This window comes from Cyprinodon tularosa, unplaced genomic scaffold (genome assembly GCF_016077235.1).
Source record: "Cyprinodon tularosa strain WSP-4 unplaced genomic scaffold, ASM1607723v1 ctg138, whole genome shotgun sequence".
Classification (NCBI taxonomy): Eukaryota; Metazoa; Chordata; class Actinopteri; order Cyprinodontiformes; family Cyprinodontidae; genus Cyprinodon; species Cyprinodon tularosa.
Window position 1 is genome coordinate 948,452 of NW_024038200.1, and position 14,049 is coordinate 962,500.

At 41.3% G+C, this 14,049-nt stretch overlaps 1 protein-coding gene across 8 annotated transcripts in view; it reads left to right on the forward strand.

Annotated features, from left to right (window-relative positions):
* tenm2 (teneurin transmembrane protein 2) overlaps positions 1-14,049 on the forward strand; it is a 478,143-nt gene that overhangs the window by 333,654 nt on the left and 130,440 nt on the right. The gene's annotated exons all lie outside the window — the stretch shown is intronic.

Sequence of the window (14,049 nt, forward strand, 5' to 3'; positions counted from 1 at the left end):
TTACCCTTAATTTGAGTGGATAAATAACATGATCTGCTGATGGAATGAGTATGTTAACCCTTAAAATAACATTGCAAACGCACTGCAAAAATGTAAATGTAATCTAAGACTATTTAGTGTGTAATATCTAATTATTTTTTAATGTAAATTGTCTTATTCCATTGGCAAAGTATTTCACTCACCCGCTCAATTCAATGAAAAATGCGCTTAATTTAAGAAAAAAATCTATTTGTTGCAGTGTGTTTGCAATATTTAGATGAATGAATGCCTGGGATCACATATAAGTTGCAACTTTTCATTCAAGAAATCCTCAGAGCAACATTCGAGCCAAAAAAAGCAGAGGAGAAAATGTGTCACAGTTGAATTGTTGTGTAATGTAGATCCAAGCAGGAGCAGAGGAACAGTTTAGTCAGGAGAGGAGGACATTTGTTTGAGAGCTGTTAAATATAACAGCAGGAATGAAACTTTAATACACATGAAATGCTTTTTTAAGTTTGAATGGGAGATGTATGAAACTGGAGTGAAAAAAATAAGGAATTTGAAGTTCACTTGAAAATATGCACTATGAAGCCGTATTTCACTGAAACAATATATAGAATAACTTCGTAAAGATATATGCTAAGAACAGTAAGGATGAAAAAAATCAAACAATGTGAGTAAATATAATAACAGTTCTTAGTTCATTCCATTAGGATTTGACTCTTTGCTTCCACCAACTGCAATTAAACAACCAATCTTTTAACATCCATGCTTTTTCTTTTATTTTTTATAGTAAAAGGGGCCCCATCTGTTCAGGTACTTTTTTCTCAAAAGCAAACTTTGCACAAAAATCTGCTTCAATTAACATAATAAACTTGTTTAAATGAAGAAATCAGTTCCAAAAAATTATAACAACCCATTTTATGTATTTATTTTATTTTATTTTTTTATTTTTTGCTTAAAATGGGGAATCTTTTGTCTATTTTTTTTAGTTTTAAATAAAGCCCAAAAGGAATTTGTAAACTGGATGCCTTTCTTTGGATAACAGCAAACATGCAAAACCTTTTAGATTTAAAAAGCAGATTTATAAAGTTTTAAATCTACTGTAATATTCAGATTCCTTTTAAATGCACGTTTCACACTTTTAAGTTTTTAGATAAAATATGGCATGCTTGGCTTATTTTTGGGAAAATAGGAAGAAAAAAAAAAGTATGTTTTTTTTAATTCTGGTTTTTCATCGAATTTCTTTTTGTCTGCCCTGCAAATACTATTGAGTTGTTGATTGAAACCCGAATAGCAAAGATAGTAGAAATCAACTATGATTAAAAAAAAAAGCACCGTCCACAAAAAAACTAATCAGAATAAATAAAACTGTATTTTTCCAGATTATTCCAGATGGTTAACTTAAGTCATGATGTGTCTCACATGACAGATCTGAACAGAAACCGCCTGACTTTTGAAGGTATTGCCTTTAAAATATTCCCTTGCTGCTTTTTTAAACTATCACCAAAAAATATAATGATGCAATGGAAAGCAACCCTAATGCACCGCAGAGTTACACAGACACCAATGAGCTGCTCTGCTTGTTCTTATTTCACATGTGAAATTAATAATCCATCAGTAGGTGAAAGGTAAAGGGGATGATAAAATTCTAAGTGGCAGCAGGAGGATAAGAGTTGCAGAGACAAACTAGTTATTTTCTCTGACTCTGTGTTCTTCATCACTAGATTCAATTCAATTCTATTCAGTTTATTTCTATAGCTCCAATTCACATCATGTCATCTCAGTTCACTTTCCAGTTCACCAGATCATCCAGTCAGATTGATTCAAAGTTTTCTATCTAAGGAAAACCAGCTGATTGCATCGACTCATTGACTCTTCAGCAATCCCTCACACTAAGCATGCTTGTAGCGACAGTGGAGAGGAAAAACTCAATTTTAACAGGAAGAAACCTCCAGCAGAACCAGGCTCAGTGTGAGCGGCCATCTGCTGAGGCCCACTGGGGTTCAAAGAGACAGAAGCAGACATAGAAAAAGAAGCATAGATACAAAAGGCAACTGTCAACCAGCTCCACAGGCGGCCCCGTCCAGGAAACACACAGCCAGGCAGACGAGCTCCGAGCCAGCTCCCATGTCAGAGGATGAAGAGAGCACATCCAGTTAGTCACAGTCAGAGAAACAGGACTACACTGGAAAACAGGCCAAGCTCCAGCATCTAGAAACAAAGGTGTTGATGGCAGCAGCACAGCTGATATTTCTCTCCAGGATGGAGTCACAGCCAAACAGGAACAGACCAGATGAAGCTACTATGAGAAAAAGCAGAGAGAGCAGAACGTTAGAGATTGAACTAACAGATTCTGCAGAGTGGGAGAATAGAGATAGAATGAAGCAGAATGATGAAAAAGGGGTCCCTATGTCCTCCAGCAGTCTAAGCCTATAGCAGCAGAACTATAGAGATAGCTCAGGATAACCTGAGCCACTCTAACTAGAAGCTACTGGTTGTTCCAGCCCTCTAAATGTATGTCAGCTCTCTTTTCCAGCCTTGTACACCTAAAGACAGAAGAACATCTGCAGCGACGACTTTGTTCATCATTACGAGCATTTATCCTGAACAATTGTGGGCCAACTTTCGGTTCTCTGCCTCCCCTTCCCGCTCTTTGCCTCGTTTCTCCATTCCTCTGTGCATCTGCACTTGTAATCAGCAGATATATTTAGCAGAGGCCTGATGGGAGGGAGCAGGGTGGGCAGAGAAGTCGTAATGTGATTTTTGGTGGAATACAATCTATTGTTAATGGCGTTAGGCTCTCCTTTGATCCAGTATAAATCTTCATTAGGGAAGGCCCGGGTCCCAGGTTCAAGAGCAACGTGATTAGGAGGCTTTTAAAATGACGTTACATCAGCCTTCTAATTGGTTTACTGTTTGCTGGGGCAACATCAATCATTAGCCCAGTAACCGCACAGCAAATAAATTCACTCTGCCACTGACACCCTAATGGCAGACACTGGCAAAGTGGGAGAGTGAGGCTTGCAGGCCTCAATCTCTCTTCCTCTCATTCCTGTTCGCATACACCCACACTTTGTGTTCTGGGGCGCTTCTTTCAGCCTGCGCTGAGCATGTACGCACAGCCGGCAAGCAAGCAAAGAAAAAAAGCTTATAGAGAGGCAGGAAAAGGAGCCACAAAGAGGCAAATGGGAGCAGAGATAGAGAAAGTCAAAGTTTGACTTTTGAAGCTGTTTAATGAGACATCTCGCATGAAAAAAAAAAGCAAAGAGGGAGAGCGAGACGAGTAGCATCAAAGCACAGCAGCAAAGAATAGGCGGAGAAAGTGACTGAAAGGGAGATGCTTGCAAAGTCAAAGATGTTGAGAAGAAATGAAAAGAGGTAAACTGATGAGAGCTTAGAGAGTGAAGGAGCGATATTTGGTTGGAGGGAGAACAACATTAAGATGAAATTGCAAATTGCCACATTTCCCAGACAGGACTGCGGATCTAATGGGTGTGGAGAAAGTTCTTGGCTTTGGGCATCCATTAAAATCGACCCAAATGAGTTTAGAGTGGCGGTCTGGCACTGCATAAGCAGAGCCTGGCATGTAAGCAGGACGGGGGATGGGTGGTGCGAGAAAGGAAAAACACACACCTAGAAAACGGCGGCGGGATTTACACGTGCCGTGAAAGTGCATGCCTGTCTGAATGTGTGTGTTTGCTTAGACCAACAGAGAGGGGATGCTGGGCAGGAAATGAGCCTTACCAAGCCAGGCAGAAAGTGACCGCAGTGAGATAATCCTCAGGAAGGTGCATGCTGTTTGCATGTGTGTGTTCCTCTAAAGTGTTCCACCATTACCTAAACTAACAGGTGGACAGACCTGACTTGTGATGCCAGTGAAGCGTGTCGGGTGAACGGGAACGGAGTGATGTCGGCGGTGCGGACTGGAATCGGTCTGCGGATGTTTACGTGGGAATACTGTCTGACTCTGAGCACCTGTCTGTGGACAGCTCCCTCAGAACGCTGGTGCTGGTGGTTGGGGGGGGCAAGACTGCCAAACGGAGCGTAGCAGATCACTCCTGGAAAGAGCTAGCGTTAGCACCGTCTCTGGCCATTCATTATGCATGGGGAACATGTAGCTATTTTTAACTCGATGCCTCTTTTGAAGTGGCGAGCTTTCTGGCTGCCAGGGAAGCCACCTCAAGTCGCTGCAGAGGCAATGAATGTTTAATGGCTTTGTTGAAACAAATCTGCAGAAACAAAGGCAAAACAAAGACGCATTCCTCTCCTTCCATGCCAAATGGTGTTCTTCTTAATGGGGCTTATGTAAGGTTGACATTTGCGTAACGGTGGGATGTGTGGAATTGCATGCATGTGCGTGTCCGGGGGCGGTATGCACACATGCATTTCCGCCAATGGAGTGTTTGTTTTGTTTTTTTGCTGAATTTGATGACTCTTCTCTAGCGGATTATTGCCTCCTAATTAGACAGAGATGGCTAGCCAAGGCAGAGGCAGTGTGTATGTGTATGTGTGTATATTTATAAATGTATGTATTTGACTCTATCTTCCGTTTAATGCCTGTATATGTTATGTGTATATGTATCACGTACAAGTTTCTGAGTTTTCACCTCAAGTTCTCCTTCCCTGCTCATCCTCTGAGCTCTGAGAAGAATGACAAATGAGGAGTGTGTGACATTCTCTGACAGAGGACACGGGAAGCAGTGGCACATGGGAATATACCACCTTTAAACACACGCTGCATAGCAAAAAGTAGGGAGAGAAGGCGCATGACGGAAACAATGAAGGCTGCAGTTTTTCCAGGGGAGAAAATGGAGAAATAAAGAAAGCCAGGATGGAGAAGAGAAAGATCCCTTTCTAGCTGCTGAATGGGCATTTTTTCCTGCATCGAACAAGCACATGCATCCATGCTCTGTGACTTTTCTCTGTTAACCACAGAAAATGTCAATAAACAGTTTGCACATCCAGGGCTGCAAAACAAACTGCCTTGGTTGGTTCCCGCTGCCAGCTGGCCACACACTCGCATGCACACAGAGACACACTGTGAGATTAATATGGTGCGGTGTGCCCCTCGCCTTCTACTAAAGTGTGTGTCTGTGGGCAGCGGGTTTCAGGGAGGCAGGTTAGCAGACAGGCTAATGCACCTCTGCAGAGAGAGGGCTTCGTTGAATTGGCGAGAATAATGGACTTCCAGGGATTAGCCTGAGCCAAACCCACCGGCTTACAGCTATAGTCTCCACTCCGCTCCTCGACAGTCGCTGGGGAGACCTTGGACTGAATAAAGTGGGTCAGGCTTCAGCGGCAGTCGGAAGGGCTCTTTGCCTTCCCCACAAAAAGTGACAACAAATATAGAGAGCGATGGAGAGAATCTTTCTTCCACAATAGACGTTTGGTTTGCACAAGAGAAGAAAGAAAGGAGAAACAGATAAACTGGAATAAAATGTGATCTGCTTGGCTGACTGCTAATTGCTCAATTTCCTCATTGCATACTTGGTCTTTTATCAAAGCGGGTTCCTGGTGTTCCTAATAGCCTGCCTGCGGCTTGAACTGTACCAGTCAGTCAGCTCATCTGATAGAGTCCCCTGTCTTGATTCAGCCATGTTCTCCCAGCGCTCTGCATCTGGAACCAACATTCATCTGGGTTTGTGTTGCTGTGGCTAAAATGAGCTGCAGTTTTATTCAGGAGCTGTCAGCGCTCTCTCCTCAGGCAGTACAGCTTCTCTATATGTTTGTGTTTCCTCCAGCAAGCTCTAAGGTTGCTTTTTTTGCTTTTTTTCAAACAAGAATGAAATGTTTTTCATTTACATTTCAGAGCACTTACATACATTTGTATATTTTTTATTTTGGGGTGGAGGGGGGGTCTAAGGTTCATCTAAATAAGTTTTTTGATCCATTTAAAAATTGTTGGGATTGCATTAACTGCATATTTTACTGCTCAAATATTGAATTATTAAAGAATTAAATAGTTTTTCTGTGTGACTATGAAGTAAATAACTCTTTTTACAATAGAGCTTCCTGTCTTAATTCATTATTTATCCTCGGCAGGATTTGCAGCTTCGTGATGCATAATTGAACTTGGTAAACTACATTTTTCTGTCGACAAATGTTGTAGATAAAGTTTCATCACTCAAAAATATTAAAGAATCATAGATCTTTTTCCATCAGAGTCTGTCCAAGACATTCCTAAACAGCTGCTTGAGGTACTCGCTTCTGTGAGAGAAAGACAATAAGACTTATCCCTTAAACCTAGACAGTTAGGCCAGGAAGCAGAGCATTAATCAGGGACCAACGGGCCCAGGGTAACTTTAAAGAAGCTGCAGCAATCTACAGCTCAGGTAGGAGAATCTTAACAGGCTTAATAGCCATGTACTTTTTGATAAATCCTGCATTTATAGCATAAGCATGTGAAATAAGCAGAAAACTATTAGTAGCACCGTGCTGGTGAAGATTCTCATCCAGGTCATAGTAATTCCAAAAAATCCACTGGACTTTGTTTCCAAGTTTGAAGACGTTTCGCTTCCCATCCAAGAAGCTTTTTCAATTCAAAAAGCCTTGTTTTTGTTTAGAAAACATGCATTTGACTATTTAAATAGTTTGGAATTTGGAATATTAGTAGCACCCTTTTTAGTTTTTCACATCCGGTTGGAAAATGTTTAGGTCTTAAATATTACATCATTTTTCAGCTTTAGTAATTTTAGTGTTTCTAGTTTCTTCTGTATAAGAAGTCCACTGGTGGTCTCTGAAAGGGGGTCGTTAAAGGGAATTGTTGGCGTGGCTGAATAGGCGAGGTCTTCTGTTCCCCCTTAAAGGGGTTGTGGTTTGCATTGGCTTCCTTTATGCTTCTCTCAAATCATCTAGGAAGGAAGCCATCTATGTTAAGAAATAAAACCCAACCTTAAATGGGGGGGGGGGGGGACTCAGATTTCAGCTTTTAAAAACCTAAAATGCAGTAATTAAGTTACAGTGAGGAAGTTCCCTTCCCACTAACATCGCAACCCCTTTACAGGGCAACAGAAGACCTCGCCTATTCAGCCAGGCCACTATTCCCTCTTAACGACCCCCCTTTCAGAGACATAGACAGGTATGGGGCATTGCAGGCTAACAAAGAAGCCAAACGACCCCCATTCCAAAGGGAGGGACCCGTTCGTCCATTTCTATATGCATGTTTTCTAAACAAAAACAAGGCTTTGTTTTTGGTCCACTCCATAATGCCTGGAACTCAATGCTATTTCTGATTTTTTTTTAATTGAAAAAGCTTTCTGGGTGGGAAGTGAACCGTCTTCAAACTTGGATACAGAGCCTAGTGGATTGGTTTTTACCTTTCTTGGAATGACTATGACCTGGATGACTGACAATCTTCACCAGCACGGTGCTACTAAGCTTACCAATTACTGTGCTTTACACTGAGAACATTAGTTCATTGAGCATTTTTGGTTTCACATTGAAAAAAACAAACCAACAAATGACACACAGATTCAGTTGATTAGGGAGGACATTCAGATACAACCAAAGTCACTATACTTCTCAGAATCTGTGTGGGAAGATGAAAACTGAACATTGGTTTCACAGCAGCCCTTTGGATTGTTCTGTGTTCAGTGGTGACGTCACCTTCAGCCTATACCACTTTGAGGTAGAACGTTCTGCTCACAAGAAGAGAGAGGGACAGAGGAGTAATTAGAAACTTTGAGGCATATTCTCTGTCTTGGAATCCCAGGAGAAAGCAGAACTCATTGACTGTAAGACGGAAACAGGGTCAGAGCCGAGAGGTTAGAGCCAGGTTGACGTGTCCAGAGGGAAGGCGATGATCACGATTCAGAGGATAAAAACCAGGTCGGTGTCCAGAAAACAGAAAGCTGAGTAGGCCGACCAAGGCGAGAGAGGGAAAGGAAACGGTGACGGGAAAGCGAGGTCAGAATCAGGCGTGGAGGGATCATTAGACATCTTCTCGCTGTCTGAGGGTTTAAAATAATCTGGAAACCTGAACAATGATGAAAAGAGCCAGACCTGCACAGGTGGAACTAATGAGTGGATAATGATGTCAGGAGAAGAGATGAAATGTAAACAAACCAGAGACTTTGCTGGAATCATGGCATCAAGCTCCTCTAATGCAATACTTCAAAAACAGATGGAAACACATCTATTAGCAGCTTCATTGCAAGATGGATCTACAGTAGTAGCCATTCAAAATTTCCCCTGTTTCCTTTATGGGCCCTTGGCTGGTCCTTGGCCGGTCCTTGGCTAGTCCTTGGCTGGTCCTTGGTTAGTCCTTTGTTGGTCTTTGGCTAGTCCTTGGCTAGTCCTGGCTAGTCCTTGGCTAGTCCTTAGTTGGTCCTTGGCTAGTCCTTGGCTAGTCCTTGGCTGGTCCTTGGCTAGTCCTTGGCTGGTCCTTGGCTGGTCCTGGCTAGTCCTTGGCTAGTCCTTGGCTAGTCCTTGGCTAGTCCTTGGCTGGTCCTTGGCTAGCCCTTGGCTGGTCCTGGCTAGTCCTTGGCTAGTCCTTGGCTGGTCCTTGGCTGGTCCTGGCTAGTCCTTGGCTAGTCCTTGGATGGTCCTGGCTAGTCCTTGGCCAGTCCTTGGCTGGTCCTGGCTAGTCCTTGGCTGTTCCTTGGCTAGTCCTTGGCTAGTCCTTGGCTGGTCCTGGCTAGTCCTTGGTTGGTCCTTGGGTAGTCTTTGGCTGGTCCTTGGCTAGTCCTTGGCTGGTCCTTGGCTAGGACTTGGCTGGTTCTAACTAGTCCTTGGCTGGTCCTTGGCTAGTCCTTAGCTGGTTCTAACTAGTCCTTGGCTGGTCCTTGGCTAGTCCTTAGCTGGTTCTAACTAGTCCTTGGCTGGTCCTTGGCTGGTCCTTGGCTGGTCCTGGCTAGTCCTTGGTTAGTCCTTGGCTGGTCCTTGGCTAGTCCTTGGCTGGTCCTTGGCTGGTCCTTGGCTAGTCCTTGGCTGGTCCTTTGCTGGTCTTTGGCTAGTCCTTGGCTGCTCCTTGGCTAATTCCCTACAATTCCTTTTTATTCATCTTAAAATATTCTTTGTCAAGATTTGTGGACATTATAATATAAAGAGAAGCGGTATCTCCTGGTCAGACCCTGTCATTTAGTGAAAGGGTGGAGTCAGATTAAGAGAATATGCACGCCCAGCAGATAGCCAGTGGCTCGAAGTTGGAGGGGATTTTGCTGCCATTCAATTGGCTTTTGACCAGGTAGGACCATTTGAAAATGCAGCTACTGTAAATAGGCTGAGGTTCACGACCCTGGAGCCTGAATGCCTAGGTCAAAGTATGATCTTAAGTCAGACTAAATCCAAAGGAGAATCCAAGACTTGTGAAGAAGATTGATTAAAAAAAAAAAAAATCAGTTCCTACATGTTAAAACCTGGTAGGGACCGTCCACAAAAGGACTGCAGGAGCAGCAGCAGAAACACATGTTTTTACAGTGTTAAACATTGTGAGCTGTATACCAACACACATTTTATACATGTTGTTTAGAAAGTGCAGCTATAAATATTTATTTCTTAAAGGGACAGTGTAAAAACTTTGGCCTTTTATTAGAATAAATCAGGCTTAGCTTTCATGATTAAATATTTTTGCCAAAGTTTAATAACAAGCGATCAGAAATAAAAGCGTTCCCATCATTTAGAGTTAGTCGATTATAAAGATATAGTTGGTATTGCCCAACGGAAGACACCATCTTGCTACATCATCTTTAATTGTAACCAAAAGAGGAATAACCTGTTGGCCTTACACGTTTAACCCGTGTACGAAGCCGTCTTGTTGGTAGAGGAGTATAAATCATGCAAAGATGACCTTAGATCTTTTTATTTGACATTTCTTGTTGAAATACTTCTTTCAGCTGTATTTTCCCAGAGATTTAAAAACATCATTAACTTTAGCTGATTTGTCCAGTGGGGTTGAAAAGAATAGATCAAATTAATACCAGTTTCTTGTTGTGGTTTAATTACTAGAGCCGCAAACATTTTGATGCTGTCTCCGATAATAAATAAGTTGAAACTATTTGTTGCCCTTTTCCCTTAAAAATGCAGCTGAAATAAATGAATATGAAACGAAAATCTCTCAGCTTTTAAAACTTAATTATGTTTGGTGGTTTTGCTTCTATCTAACAGTTATGCTCTATTTTGTCCTACAAAATCCCTGGGAATAGCAGTCAGGTTTTTGGTCAAAATTTCACAAAAAACTGACAGAATTAATGTGCCCTTTCCTGTCTCTGTCTCTCTCTCTCCCCTCAGTTCTCATCCCCTCTTTCTTTCCCACCTCCCTTTCCGTCTCCATGTCCGTTGTATAGATTTTACTCCCTAAATAATTTTCAATTAAGTTTCATATACAAATACCTAGCAGAACCTTCTGACAGACATAACGGTTTGCATGCTGAAGCAAAGTTGTTGGGTAATCATCTAGTGCTGGTCTATTTTTTGAAACTAAAGGGACAATCTGAAGTCTTGTGCATGCGTATTGACTATGGGTATTATCTGACAGAACACTGGAAATTGGAAAAAAATTTGAAAAAAAAGTTTAATTAAAATTAAATTATCCCCATTTATAAATTATCCCCATTTAAAACGCATACACGCCTCTTTATGGATACGATTCTTTGGACGTGCACACAAACCCATGGCTGTGGCGGTTTACTTTGTTGTTTGTTTTTGCTTCCTTGGACTGCCCTTGAGAGCTGTGTGCTTCTTCCAGAGCAGATCAATGCCCCCTGGACTGGGGCACACAGACAGATTCATCTGCTCCTGATTTTTCTACAGCCCCACTGCACTGGACAGCCCCGACCAGAGCAACCCAACATGAGCTGAGATGGCCATGATGGTAAACTGTATACTTGCTGATAATGACGAGTGGTCGGCCGCACATATCTATCACAGATCTCCAAAGGGGTCAAGTAACAAAGTACAAACACTTTGTTACCTTTCTTAAGTACAACATTTCTGCTTTACTAGAGTAATAATTTTTTTATACAACTTTTTACTTCTCATTCCGCTCATATTCAGAATTCAAACTTCTGAAAGTACTTTAAATGTGAAATGATTCCATCCTGTTCAATAAATGATCAGTGTTTTTAATTCAGAGTAATTTTCATGTGAATGTGCTTTACTGGAGGCATCCATGTTTTGTCAAAGAACACTACTGCCACCTACTGGTTAGTGACGTCACGGTGCGGTATCGGCTGTTGATCAAGTCCCAGTGCTGTATCTGGTGTTTGTCACAACGCGCTATTATCCAAGTCATCTTGAAAACATTCTTCTTCCAAATGTTGGCTACATATTGCGGGTTTTTTCTCTGGCGAGAAGTTCGATGGCAAATCCTCCCTCTTCAAGTTGGCGATCCAACGACCAACCCGTCCGTGGAGGATCAGGAATGGTAACCTGACTCCGCCAGATGGATTTGCTCCGCATATCCATCTGGAAACCTTCCGTTGAAGTAATTTTGGGAAGGGGCGAAAATACTGGTTAGCTGATTGGCCTATGTTGGTGATAGACGGGCCAAATAAACCAATCAGATCAACGAAGCATATGACGTACTAACAGAGCAACGACGAAAACACAACCACAAGCCAGGCTACTCTTGCCGAAACCAGTCGGGAGAAGAGCAAAAACATCTTTTCCTCTGAGAAAAGCCTCCAGAGCAGTGTTTTGCTCTTCTTTCAGTGAAGAAATACTGTAATTCCGATAAAACTTGCTCGATAGCCACGCTAACGCTAGTTTCATCGGCTGAAGCCGCCATGTTCTTTAGACTGAACTGTCGCGCTTCTCGTTGCGTCACACCTCAACCCGCCTCGAAGCCAACGCTGATTGGACGTTCGTTTGGTGAACGGCTCCAAATTTTCTTTAAAGGAGAGTCTCCAGACTGATTAGCGAGTGAAACCTTGAAAGCTCGCGAGATCAGGATGGTCTCACCAGGCTACAGGAATGGGGAAGTCCTCTGGAAATCTTCAATAATTGTTGTGGATTGCCGATGTCTAGTAGTTCCCATTATCCCCTCTTGTGAAGCGAGGAGAATAGGAACTACAATAAGAATTTTTTTATTTTTTCACTGATTAACACTAAATTAATTAAATCAAAGTGAACATATTAGTTTTAGGTATAAATAATGATCCATTGATTATTCCTTCCTGAACGGACTTTTCCTTTTAATAACACAGAATAGGTTGTAAGATCAATTAATTCAATAAGTATTTTATTTTACATTATTTATTTCCTGTTGTGAATTGTAATGCTTGATTATTAATGCATAGAAAATCCAATATAGATTATATAAAGGAGGAATGAACTAAGCTATGCTGGGCAATGGTTCATGGAAGGTTCCGAAATACACTCTGTACTATACTGTATAGTCTGAGGATGAAATGATCCATCAAAGAGATGAAAGGATGATTCATAATGCAAATTTCATGAAGTCAACTGTGCAGGACTGAATAAATTGGTGTATTTAAGGTAAATATATAATATATTTGTTGTCTGTATTTAAAAAGGGAAAATGTTCACATTATATGTTATAAGTAAAGACTAAATGCATTTGTTTTTGTAATTGTTGTGTTCGGGAAGGGCGTTATTGGCTGTGTTGGTCTGCTGATTCTATGCTCTGTGATTGTGCAAGCTTATGCAGGCAGCTCTTTTTTTGTTATGTGAAATGTAACTAAACAAATGTATTTCTGGAAATGGGATGTAGCAGGAACTGCTGTGTTTCATATTTATTGAGGTGTTGTGCTTGAGCAGAAGTCAAGTCAGATTTATTTTTAAAAGGCTTCAAACAAACTAGGTTCACCCCCAAAAATGCTTCAGATCTGGGAAAAGGACACAAACAAAATGCAAATACAGGCGAGATGAAAGCAAGAGAAACAATTCCCCTCTGAAGAAATGACGACTTTATGGGGAGGAGGAGCGGAAGGAGGGAACAACAAGATGTAAAATTTACCGCATCTGTCAGTTGGCTTACTTTCCATGTTGCGGTAGATGGAGCTTCCTCCTGCAGGTGTGTGACTGCAGGTATGTTCACACCATGTGGGTGAAAGCATGCATGTGCGCGGATCGCCTTCTCCCACAGGGATGGATGCATGTTCAAACAGATGTTTTGTGACTCTTGCGCGTAGCAGAGGTCAGGTCCTCATCGCTCTCTTGTCTTCCATTCATCTTCTCTCCTTTCTCAAGCATCTGTTCTTCACTGGCTGTGTTGGTGTAACCTGCGTCCCAGTAGTATGGGAGGAATCAGGTCACATTGGAAACTGGTTTCCAGTGCAGCTGCAGTTGGGAGAGAAACTCGCTGCCCCCATACACTGAACACTTCCAGGAGAAATATGGGGGAATTTCTCTTTAGCATCTGAAGAACTCCAATTCTTTTGACAAAAAATATATAACCTTGGAATATTTAAAATTTTTATACATTACAGTCGCAAACTTTATTGCATTATATTGGAGTTTTCTATGATTAAACTACATGAGGTAGCTGAAGAAAGAACTGGTTTGGTGATAGAATGTCCTGGAATGGAGTGGTCTGAAACGCCGCTCGCAGTGGAAGAATGTCGGAAATCAATTCAGGGATTTTATCTTGAATACATGTTCTCTGGTCTAATCCTGCAAAAGATATCTCAACTGAGGAAGTTGATGGGGGGGTGATTAAAGACCAGTGGATGATAAGGATTCAAATCACAATGTCTGACTAGTTATAAAATAATTTATGGATGGAAAGAATTAATGCTTTAGAGCAGAGATGTCAAATAAAGTACTACTTCATTACTTTACTTAAGAAATTTTGGCTGTCTATAATTAGTTTTATCCAGACAATTAATTTCTTTGTTGTTGGACATGGTCCTGTATGGAAGTAAATCTGTGTCGCTGGGATTTGGGATTAAAAATGCCACTGAAATTTAAATGTTGTATGTTTGTATTTACTGTTTCAGTGTTAAAATATATTCAGAACACATTTTTGACCTAAAAAGAAGTTAATTGTCATTATTTCTACACAGTTGGAATTTCATTTGTTATTTTCTCTTCAAGCTAAAAATTCACATTACTATTTCAAAGAGATTACATTTTCAATACTTATTTTTCAGTTTAATTTTTCAGTGT